The following is a 12,489-nucleotide window of genomic DNA, read 5'->3' on the forward strand; positions in this document are numbered from 1 at the left end:
TTGCACCACCTGTACCGAAAGGCAATGCCAAGTATCAGTTGCACAGCTAAGTGACCTACATGTTATCTTGACCTCCAGCCCCTTCCTCTTCTGTTGGATATTACAGAGGTGAGTCAACTCCCTAACAGCTAACTGAGCTACTAAATCAAACCAAATGAAGTCACTGAAAGGGAGAAAATATGTTCTTCTATTTTCTAGTAGCTTCAAGTTCTTAAAGGGTTCAATGAAAAGGCTTTAATAAAAATTGCAGTTTAAAAAAAAAAAAAAAAAAAAGCTGATTGATACATTTACCCCTTGAACTTGCCTGTGACCAAGCCAAAATCTGGGATAAACAATCAATAAAATAAAAGGCCAAAATATTCTCAACTGTACTGATCTCTCAGAGCGTGATTTCACTACTCCCACAACTTGTCACATGATGCGGGAATAAAAATGTAACACAAGAATGGACATCTTTTTTTGTTTTGCACTGATTGTGTACTGACCCTTGTGTGCACAGATACAAAGTACATCTGCAAGCCCTATTTCTGTGCTACTTCTGCACTTTGGGGTAGACTTATCAAAGCTTCTAAAAAGAAAAAGTGGAGGTGCTGCCCTTATCAGCCAATCAGACGCTAGCTAGCATTATCTAAATGCATTAGATAAATAATAGTTAGAATCTGATTGGTCGCTATGGGCGATACCTCCAATTTTCCTATTTAGAAGGTATGATTAGTGTAGGAAAGTAAATGTGAATATAATGTCTTGTACATCCTGTGTTTGTATAGAGACATTTCTATGGGAAACAGTGAATTTGGCTACACACCGCCATGAATGATCCTTGGAGGTCCCTTCTCTTCCCGATTCCTTCCAACCTCCATGTGAGAAGAGATACGTACATTGCTAATAAAGGTTAAACCCTGGTACACAATCTCTGGGTTTTCAATACTCATTTGGGTAAATCTAATTGGTTGACTATGAAATTCTCTATATAGCCTGTTACAAGATGGCTCTAAATGCTTCTGTGTGCACCTAACATGTTCATATATATCCTGATTCTGCAACTTGGTAGCCGGACACAAAGAGAGGAGAGAAGAGAGGGGCTTGGAATGAGCCAGGGAACAAAGCAACATTTTTACTCAACAGATTAACGGGGGTGAGATAACGGATACCTCCCTATCTACTGATATTATCACGTTATTGTTCCCCATGTTTGTCCTTAATTGTTCTGGAAGGTCCACTACCTGAACTGAAGGAGCCGGACACAGCAGGGGGTGCTAGGTTGACTGCACTCCTTACGTCAATCCCTTAAAGATAATTCCAAGCAATAATAGTTATGGTGAATCCACACACGTTCTCCTGGGATTCATAGAGGGGAATTAAATAGTAAAAAAAAAAATCTGCGTGAACTGCCTCTGAAGTGGCCGGGAGACACTTTGTGCAGATTTTTTTATATATATATATATATATATATATATATATATATATATATATATATATAATTATAATATTTTTTTTAACAATGTGACACAAATTTTTGCTTGCATCGCAGAGGTGCAAGCAAAAAGGAGCGTTACGTTTTACTGCAGTAACGATAAAAATGCGTGCCCATGTTGTTCTGAGGAACATCGCAGCCAATTGATTCTGCCCCATAGCGTGGGAACCCATGAGGGTATAAAAGATTCACGACATGAGGAACGTGAGGGTTGTCGGACACAGGATTGGCCTCAGGATTACGATCCCTGAAGTCGGGATTTGTTCCTGAAGTCGGGTATTTTACAAATAATAAAGCAGCTTCCCCATTTTCTATTTTTCAAGTGACCAGGAAAAATTGGTGTACAATAAGGGAGAGTGTAAAATATCCAAAACATCAAGTAAAATAAGAAAAAAACAAACAAACATACAAAGCAATGTTAAATTGACATTGGTGGTTTGTCGTTTTAATCGGTTTGTTCCAGTAGGTGAAATGCATTAGGGGATGAAGGGGTCGTGAAGAAAACGTCTACATTCCAGCAAAGTGTAAAATCGTGGAACGTCTGACTTCTCTAGTAGAGATCTGTCCATGGTCTTTATTGAAAGAATCTCACAAAAACATTATTAATGGAATTCAAAATTAATGACATAAGACCAGAGTCTTTTTGAAATTTTCTGGGAAGCTGGAGCCACATAAGCCATAAGGTGACATCTGACTACCAGTTTCATGTCTCTGCTGAAGGTCTTCAAGAAAATAATAAAGAGTTAAATTGAAAGTTCCACTTTCATGACTTAAAAGTAGCAACAATCACATAACATGGCTCTCTCTTACCTTGCATATATGTTATTGTTACTTAAGTAGGATCATATAACGGTTAATATCATGTTCCCTAAGTATTCATGTATAGCAGATTTCCTTGACATGCCTAAGGCCCCTAACCTACTGGTATTGAAAATCATGGTTTTATAATATATCTTATCGCTAGCAAAAGCATATAAATGGGAATGGGGATAGAACCTATATTCACCTATATTTGCAAGGCTGCATGCGACCCCACCACCACCACCACAAATGCACACACTGGTTACAAACACATGCCAAACATGATCGTTTAACATGTAGTATCACTGCCATCTTCCTAACGCTAGTGGGTAACCAGCCTGATAGACCCTGTGATATGTAGTAGAAATGAGGGGGTCCATTCCATTAACCCCTGATGGTGCCTGCATCCTCTTCCAGGCTTACAATCTAAGAAAGTTGACATGTACATATAAAAGACTGAGTGCAAGGCTGTGGGACTGTAGCTCATTGATCAGGTCATGGCTTGTGTTGCCCTGGTTACACTTGTGCAGACTGTAGGATTACGGTAGTGTTTCCTAATCAGCGGGGGACTCGTGCATGGGACCACCGTCGCTCTAATAGTTTGGGACGAGACGTTTAGATGGTGTTTCTCTTAAACGAGAGATTGTAGCTCACACAATATTATCTCTGCCTAATGCCAGTGCTTCTGCCTTTGAAGTTTTCTTTTCCAGCTCAATTAGATTCTATTGTTCATTAATAACTGCAACACTGTACAGCAATGGTACACACAGTGTAGTCTGTATAAAGCGATGGTACACACAGTGTAGTCTGTATAAAGCGGTGGTACACACAGTGTAGTCTGTATAAAGCGGTGGTACACACAGTGTAGTCTGTATAAAGCGGTGGTACACACAGTGTAGTCTGTATAAAGCGGTGGTACACACAGTGTAGTCTGTATAAAGCGGTGGTACACACAGTGTAGTCTGTATAAAGCGGTGGTACACACAGTGTAGTCTGTATAAAGCGGTGGTACACACAGTGTAGTCTGTATAAAGCGGTGGTACACACAGTATAGTCTGTATAAAGCGGTGGTACACACAGTGTAGTCTGTATAAAGCGGTGGTACACACAGTGTAGTCTGTATAAAGCGGTGGTACACAGTGTAGTCTGTATAAAGCGGTGGTACACACAGTGTAGTCTGTATAAAGCGGTGGTACACACAGTGTAGTCTGTATAAAGCGGTGGTACACACAGTATAGTCTGTATAAAGCGGTGGTACACACAGTGTAGTCTGTATAAAGCGGTGGTACACACAGTGTAGTCTGTATAAAGCGGTGGTACACACAGTGTAGTCTGTATAAAGCGGTGGTACACACAGTGTAGTCTGTATAAAGCGGTGGTACACACAGTGTAGTCTGTATAAAGCGGTGGTACACAGTGTAGTCTGTATAAAGCGGTGGTACACACAGTGTAGTCTGTATAAAGCGGTGGTACACACAGTGTAGTCTGTATAAAGCGGTGGTACACACAGTGTAGTCTGTATAAAGCGGTGGTACACACAGTATAGTCTGTATAAAGCGGTGGTACACACAGTGTAGTCTGTATAAAGCGGTGGTACACACAGTGTAGTCTGTATAAAGCGGTGGTACACACAGTATAGTCTGTATAAAGCGGTGGTACACACAGTGTAGTCTGTATAAAGCGGTGGTACACACAGTATAGTCTGTATAAAGCGGTGGTACACACAGTGTAGTCTGTATAAAGCGGTGGTACACACAGTGTAGTCTGTATAAAGCGGTGGTACACACAGTGTAGTCTGTATAAAGCGGTGGTACACACAGTATAGTCTGTATAAAGCGGTGGTACACACAGTATAGTCTGTATAAAGCGGTGGTACACAAACACCCCTTGCCGTGAGGGCCAATCGCTGGCTTTGACTGTGATCAGCTGGAAGAGTTTTTGGTTTTATTTTATTGAATAAGGCACACATGTAAAATGGGGTATAGAACAGAAATAAGGGCGACACTGCATCCATAGGGGAAATATTAGATACAAAATATATATGTACAACATTAGATTTCGGCACCCAATCAACAACTCTGATTTCAAATTTGCATTAAATTAGAGAACGCACCAAAGCCTAAACATTTAAAGAAATAAAATCTATTGTTACAAAGTTCAGTGAAAACTATTAACATTACACCAAGCGGTACAGAGGGATCTGATACACAAATATAGGAGGGCAGCATTCCACTTGTGCCTGTTTTAAATACATCATGACGTAGTTACTTTTAATGTCATCTTAGAATGCCTGTATGTATAAAACTCACGTTCACAAAAAGTATTCAATCACTAACAAAATCTCTAGCCTTCTCCTACCTCTATACCTCCTACCACCTTTAATCCCTGTTCCAGTCATCTCAAAAAATGAAATATTTGCTGAGAAACAATATTTCTCCGATTCCCACAGAAAAAATAAAATTATAGGAATTTTTTCTTACTCTCTCAAACTAGCCTAGAAAAAAGCAACATCTATGATACAGAACAGGGTCGTGTTTGACTTGCAGCCTCTCTCTATGCAGCAAATCTGCAAGATAACATGGATTCCACCTGCTGTCTGTGCGCTCTTGGTCTAGGACCAATCATTTACTCCAGCAAAGATACTTGCAGTTGTCTCCTGGCTGACAGCACAGGACTTCGCTTCAAATAACTTTGCTCCACACACTGCAGATTGGGTGGTTAGGGCAGTAGACGGTGGGGTCAAAGAATACGTTACAAGTCCTCAGCGTGATTGTGTTCTTGAACAACCTTTGTATGACGGGCAGGTGAATTATCATCCACAAAAAGGCTACAGAAATGTACCATTACAAGTGTCACTGGCCGACACAATATTTACATCTAACCTTCCAAGGTTCATATTGTATGTGTCAATGGTCTTCAATTCAATTACACTACAGAAAACAAAGACAACAGATACATTCCCTTTCATTGCCATTGATACATACTTTTGCATTGTATTTTTGATTGTCTGTTCTCCCTGTGTTTGCGCGAGTTTTCTCCCACACTCCATAAACATACTAGTAGGTTAATTGGCTGCTATTAAAATTGACCCGTGTGTGTGTGTTTGTGTGTGTTAGAGAATTTACACTGTAAGCTCCAATGGGGCAGGGATGTGAGCGAGTTCTCTGTACAGTGCTGCGGAATTAGTGGCGCTATATAAATAAATGATGAGGATGATGATGACTGCATCTCTCTCAACTATACATCCCTGGCACATTATAATTAGTCAGCTAACCTGGCATGATCCGTGTACTCATAAAAACAATAAAATAAAACATTGTTCCCACATTGCTGGAAGCCTTTGTGCTACTGTATGGGTGAATCAGTGATTTGCATAGCTACAGGCCAGAAGCCATCATTCCCCCAGGACAGGAGAGATTTATATCAGGGGGTCTGAGCCTGGCCAGAGATTCAGCTGTGACCTTCCTGTGAAATATAATCCTCGGCAGTCACATAACGCCAAACATTATCCACATGGGCAGGGGAAGCGATGCCTTAGGGCCAAGATTTACGTCCTTGCATTTCCCCTTTGTAGGCTTTCTTTAGGTAGGGTTCCCATCTCCTGACAGCCAAGTACCTGAAATATTATTTAAGGAAGTGAAGATTAACACAGTCTGTGCAGTGTTACCCTTCACTCCCAGGAATAGCAGCAGAGCTGTGTATTCAATGCTGAGACCATATTCAGGGATCCAGTACTCTGCCACCAATGTTATCCACATTCTAACGTTGCTTTATTAATTTCTTATGTATATTGATCTTTATTTTTTCCTGCAATCTGTTTATTCATTTATTTTATTCACTTCGATATATGTTTCATAGACATCATGATCCTCCAGCTAGCAGGGCAGGGTGTGTGGGAGAAGAGAATGGGGGCTGAAGTTTAGAATCAATCACTTCGGTCCATGATATTTCCCAGGTTTATGGAACACAGCCAGGCTTGGGGTTAGGATCAAAGAGACTCGGAGAGGAAAACAAGCTGTGGTCCCAGACATTTAGCTTCATTAAATATAAAATCCTGTCATTAGTGGGGAAAAAAAATAACATTATTATTAAGTGGAAAAATTAAATGTGATTCATTGTTAAGGTCCAAAATGATCTGATTTAATGAAATAGTAAATAGAACAATATGAAGTGTATAAATGGGACCTTGTTAGGGAGTGCTGTGCACGTTGGGAGGTGAATGCCCTTTCTCCCTTGCCTTGAACATCATGCAGATGACACCACTAGGAGAGCACACTACTAAAGCACTTCCGTTCTGTTACCTGGCTGATGTTACCGATCACAGAGCTCTATACTTAGTGGAGAGCAACAAGTCCCCTAACCCTGCTAATTGTACGACTCCCAGTATGCTCTGTCTGGCCCCAAAACCGCTGGTGAACCACTTGTTGCCCACCTCTGGCAGAAAGTATGTTTTAAGCATTAGGTACACTAGAGGTCCCAGCAGTGCTCTGCTAGTTGAATGTATTGCATTTAATAGCACTCACCTCAACTATGTTGAGGCAAAGATAGAAACATAGAATTTGACGGCAAATAAGAACCACTTGCAAATCTAGTCTGCCCATATTTTATCCTATGTTAACCTCAAACCCTGTTTGATCCTTTATTTTTGTGTAAAGATATCCTTCTGTCTATCCCAAGCATGTTTAAATTGCTCTACTGTATTATCCTCAACCACCTCTGATGGGAGGCTATTCCACTTATCCACTACCCTTTCTGTGAAGTAATTTTTCCTCAGATTTCCTGTGAACCTACTTCCCCCCAGTGTCAGTGCATGTCCTCGTGTTCTAGTACTTCTCTTCCCCCCAGTGTCAGTGCATGTCCTCGTGTTCTAGTACTTCTCTTCCCCCCAGTGTCAGTGCATGTCCTCGTGTTCTAATACTTCTCTTCCCCCCAGTGTCAGTACATGTCCTCGTGTTCTAGTACTTCTCTTCCTTTGTAGAATGTTTCCCTCCTGTACCTTGTTATAACCCTTGATATATTTGAAAGTTTCCATCATATCCCCCCTTTCCCTTCTCTGCTCCAAACTATACATATTATATTTTACCTTTAAAAGATCTCTTTGAACAGTCACACTATTAATGTTTAATGTTGCTGTAATAAAAAGTGTCTAACCAGAAAAAACAAACACAAAAACCTGCTATAAGGTCTTATAGCCAATGGCATTTGTTTTACTCTAAAAAACACAAATGTAAAAGTTCAATCAAACCGCATGCAAACACATTAGTCTTTCCCAATGCATTCATCATCACCACCACCACCATTTATTTATATAGCGCCACTAATTCCGCAGCGCTGTACAGAGAACTCATTCAAATCAGTCCCTGCCCCATTGGAGGTTACAGTCTAAATTTCCTAACACACACACACACACACATAGAAAGAGAGAGACTAGGGTCAATTTTGATAGCAGCCAATTAATCTACCAGTATGTTTTTGGAGTGTGGGAGGAAACTGGAGCACCCGGAGGAAACCCACGCAAATACGGGGAGAACATACAAACTCCACACAGATATGGCCATGGTCACGCAAATACGGGGAGAACATACAAACTCCACACAGATATGGCCATGGTCGGGAATTGAACTCATGACCCCAGTGATGTAAGGCAGAAGTGCTAACCACTAAGCCACCGTGCTGCCCATTCATCTGCAGTAAATGCAACGCAGCCAAACATGAATAACATTGCGAGTGGGCATTCAGACTTGGAAACAACGGTTTCCATTTTCTGTTTTCATCCAATGTATTGGCATCAAAAAGCCTCGTACATCGCACAAAATTGTCTTCAGTAGGGATGAGGCCTAAAATCCATGGCAACATCACCATAATCACACACAACACAAAAAGGTGGATCCTTGTTCACACATATCCGCTGCTAAGGCACTTTTCAGTCACTACGAACGCATGAAAACCACATTAAAAATAGGCTGAATTGTTTCTTATTCGCTCCTTATCTTAACTTCAGAGAACACTGAAGACTTTAAATTGGAACAAAGTAATACAAAATAAGTGAAACCACTTACTGTAAGAGACAGCTAGTCATTCCTGTGAAGGGACAAAGGATAGTTTATACTGGCTAACGTAACTTTTATAATCCCAGTCTTTGCTGATAAGAAGCTGCCTTGGTAACTGCAGTCAAAGCACTGGTACCCTGATATATACAATGAGATCAGAGAGAATTATACGCTCACAGACTTGTCCTGTGCCAATTTCTATGTCTGAGCACATTTTGCCAGATCTAATAGGAGCTGTTGTGGTTGCCCAATATATTAAGATGCAGGTCTGGCCATTTGTGTCACATGACTATTGATGAAATTAAGGGAAAGTAGAAAAAATGGAATACATAACCTTTAATGTAGACAGAACAGCGTGTGGATGAACTCATTCTGTACAAGCGATTGCTACTGATATTACATATTCTTCTCATATTCTTGGATACGGATTGTGATGGACAAAACAGTGTTATACACTCACTTCCTTTCTCTGGAGGCTAAAACAAATTAGAACTCAATTGTCTTCTTAGAAAATTTCTGAACAATTAACCTCTCAGTTGACCCTCGAGGTTACTTGTTAAATGCTAATCTGTTATTGTGTCATCCAACTGATGACTAGATGGAAACATATCTAAAATAAGTTATCTCCCAAATATGCGGCCAACTAATTCAGCAACAAACTGCTCCCCTCCTGAAACACAAAATGGTTGTTAATGTACATTAACCAAGCTTTCCCACAATTTGCTATATTGTCTAAAGCTGGGTACACACTACAGAAATTTCGACCAACTTTTTATGCCGAGCGATTTTACATGCGATCGATGGTCCGATAGCTCGGTCCCTGGACTGCATACACACTAGCCTTGTTTAGGACGATAAAGGGAAGAGCGGACGTCCCTTTAGCGACTTTTTACAGCCATGTTGTCGTGAGCAATGACTGTAATTTCGTACTCACTGTTGTGGATCGGTTGGAAGTTTATACACACTACACAACGGAAACGAGATTGGAACGAAAATATTAAACGGTACGACCAACCAAATGAGGCGATAATCGTCCATTTGGGCAGACTTTCGACCATTGTGTAACTGCACACACTGAACCGACTTTTGAACGAGCGGTCGTATGTCGGCTGATTGATCCGATTATTGGATGAAAACTGTGTAGTGTGTACCCAGCTTAACACAGAGAGCTAGAAGGATCTTTACTGGCTAAACTGATATTTAAAATCTCCTTTCACATTTACCTAGAGCCAGTGGAGGGGAGGTCCAACGGTCAAGTGCGGGGAGATGCAAAGATGCGATGTGCATTATTTTGGCCCTGCTCTCCCTTCAGCGCAATTACATGATTTATAGCATTCACATCAGAGCAGCACGGTGGCTCAGTGGTTAGCACTTCTGCCTCACAGCACTGGGATCATGAGTTCAATTCCCAATCATGGCCCTGTGTGGAGTTTGTATGCTCTCCTCGTGTTTGCGTGGATTTCCGACAGTGCTCCGGTTTCCTCCCACACTCCAAAAACATACTGGTAGGTTAATTGGCTGCTATCAAAATTGACCCCAGTCTCTCTCTATCGGTCTGTGTGTGTGCATGTGTCTGTGTCTGTGCACGTGTCTGTGTGCATGTTAGGAATTTAGACTGTAAGCTCCAATGAGGCAGGGACTGATGTGAATGAGTTCTCTGTGCAGAGCTGCGGAATTAGTGGCGCTATATAAATAAAATGATGATGATGATCTGCTCACACCAGCTTTTCATCAACCCGAAATGTAACGCTCCTTCTACATTATATACATTGATAAGTCCAATGTTTCAAAATGTTTTATTCCAAGTGATTCCTTTACGAGACAAGTCTAGTAAAATCAGACCACGCTTTAATTAGGCAGATCTAATTGTTTTAGCCCCACACAGTTTTGGGATGACACAGTCTACCATGACCAAACTGGCTGGGAGAATTGCTGTGTGTGGTCTCCTATCTCCGATGTCCACCACCCCCTGTGTCTGAACGCAGCTGCCATCAGCCAACAAGGAGGAAAAAGTGAGAGTGTATGAATGAGCACAGTCATTATAATGTGCCATTCAATTCACTGGTGTGAACGTTTATAAACTATCTGTCCGTACTTGTTTTGTTAATTGTCTCATTAACAAGTTCTTGCTGATAAATGACCGACTTTATTTATGCAATACACCTAAAATATTATAGGATGTGAGCACCAGTATTATTACCATTTATTTATATAGCGCCTCTAATTCCGCAGAGCTGTACAGAGAACTCATTCACATCAGTCCCTGACCCATTGGGGCTTACAGTCTAAATTCCCTAACATACACACACACATATACACACAGACACACAGACAGACAGAGACTAGGGTCAATTTGTTAGCAGCCAATTAACCTACCAGTATGTTTTTGGAGTGTGGGAGGAAACCGGAGCCCCCGGAGGAAACCCATGAAAACACGGGGAGAACATACAAACTCCTCACAGACAAGGCCATGGTCGGGAATTGAACTCATGACCCCAGTGCTGTGAGGCAGAAGTGCTAACCACTAAGCCATCGTGCTGCCCCATGGTGCCCCCAGTACAGTTGTAATAAACAGAAAGCCCTCTTGTATTAGTGCCACTTGATGTCATGTGCATGGCAGAAGTGACGGTGAATGTGGCAATCCGAGACCAGGGCCTTCAAAGTACCTGGGAATATGGGAATATACTATGTCTTTATACTCCAGTGCTCGTAGGCTTACATGTATTAATCAAAGAGGTTATTTTGTTTGATAACCCCCCGTCGTAAGGAGATAATCAGACTGGGATATGATGATTATAGTTATAATCGTTCAAACTGCAGATTTCTTTCTCTCCATATAATATGATTATGTTCAATTAATTTAGGTTATATACTCCAGCACACAAAAATATAAAGAAGTAGTACTGTGTGTAGGAGAAAGGGGAAAGATAGAGGGGGAGAGGGAAAGAAATAAAGATAGAGGAAAAAAAAAAGTTCTATTAATAGTGACTGGCAATCATGTCAGTCCAAGTGACAGGATCAATGTGCCATTTGGCCACACCTGTAGGCGGCCATATTGGACAAGGCCCGGCCATTCAGCAGATCATCTCTATGGCATTTAATGGGGTCTGTAAGCTTGACCAGAAGTTCCCTACATGTAGTAACATGCCCATTAATAACCCAATTAGTGTTGGGGCCACACAGCTGTGCTATCGGCAGATATAATGGTTGATATAATAGTGTGTGGCCAGCCTTACAAGACAATTATGCAACAGGAAATATTGAAGCTGTGGACAGAATATTGTAAAGGGCCTTTTATGAAAACTGCCGCTCACCCATACACGCAGGTTCTCCGTTTCTGTACTGTAGTAAAAAATGGCAGCTAGTATGAATCCGACAGTTTTCAAACAAAATGCCCCAATTATTTAATTTATTTAGGATGAGGCCACACAGGTAGGTCGGATCAAGATCTGGGGGTAAATGTATCAAGCTGAGAGTTTTCCGGCGGGTTTAAAAAACCAATCAGATTCTAGCTATCATTTATTCATTACATTTTACAAAATGATAGCTAGAATCTGATTGGTTGCTATAGGCAACATCTCCACTTTTCAATCCCGCTGGAAAACTCTCATCTTGATACATTTACCCCCTGGTGTAAGTAGAGACGCCCAATGACTGCACATATAAGTCAGTGGTGGTCGTCTTAAGACCACATGTATCAACATAACTAATAATCATTATTTATCCTAACTTACATAATAAGAACATATTCAGGTAATCAGACATAATGATAGCAGTGGTACTGTGTAGTTGTATTTACTTACAGGATAAGAACAGATTCAGATAATAACACTAATCATATATAATAATAGAAGTAGTACTGTGCAGATATCTGAATATGTTCTTATTGTGTAATTAAAGCAAATTACACTAATCATATGTAATAATAGAAGTTGTACTGTGCAGTGGTTACATATGGGAGTAAACCAGCTTTATCTAACAAGTTAACACAAAATATATATTAATGAACTATTTTATTAGTATAATGGTTCTGTAATTTACTTTTATCCATTAGGGCTTTACAAAAAATATTTCATTGAACAGAAGAATAGGCTTTACATGTAGGTCCCCTCCCACATGCCTGGTGGGTCTCTGTCCTGCGTCCATGGGAGGCCGGAGCGGTGT

At 40.8% G+C, this 12,489-nt stretch overlaps 1 protein-coding gene across 9 annotated transcripts in view; it reads right to left on the minus strand.

The window, feature by feature from the left end:
* The window catches only part of CSTPP1 (centriolar satellite-associated tubulin polyglutamylase complex regulator 1), an 83,396-nt gene that overhangs the window by 40,571 nt on the left and 30,336 nt on the right, over nucleotides 1–12,489 (minus strand). The gene's annotated exons all lie outside the window — the stretch shown is intronic.

The sequence above is a fragment of the Mixophyes fleayi genome, chromosome 10 (genome assembly GCF_038048845.1).
Source record: "Mixophyes fleayi isolate aMixFle1 chromosome 10, aMixFle1.hap1, whole genome shotgun sequence".
Taxonomy (NCBI): domain Eukaryota; kingdom Metazoa; phylum Chordata; class Amphibia; order Anura; family Limnodynastidae; genus Mixophyes; species Mixophyes fleayi.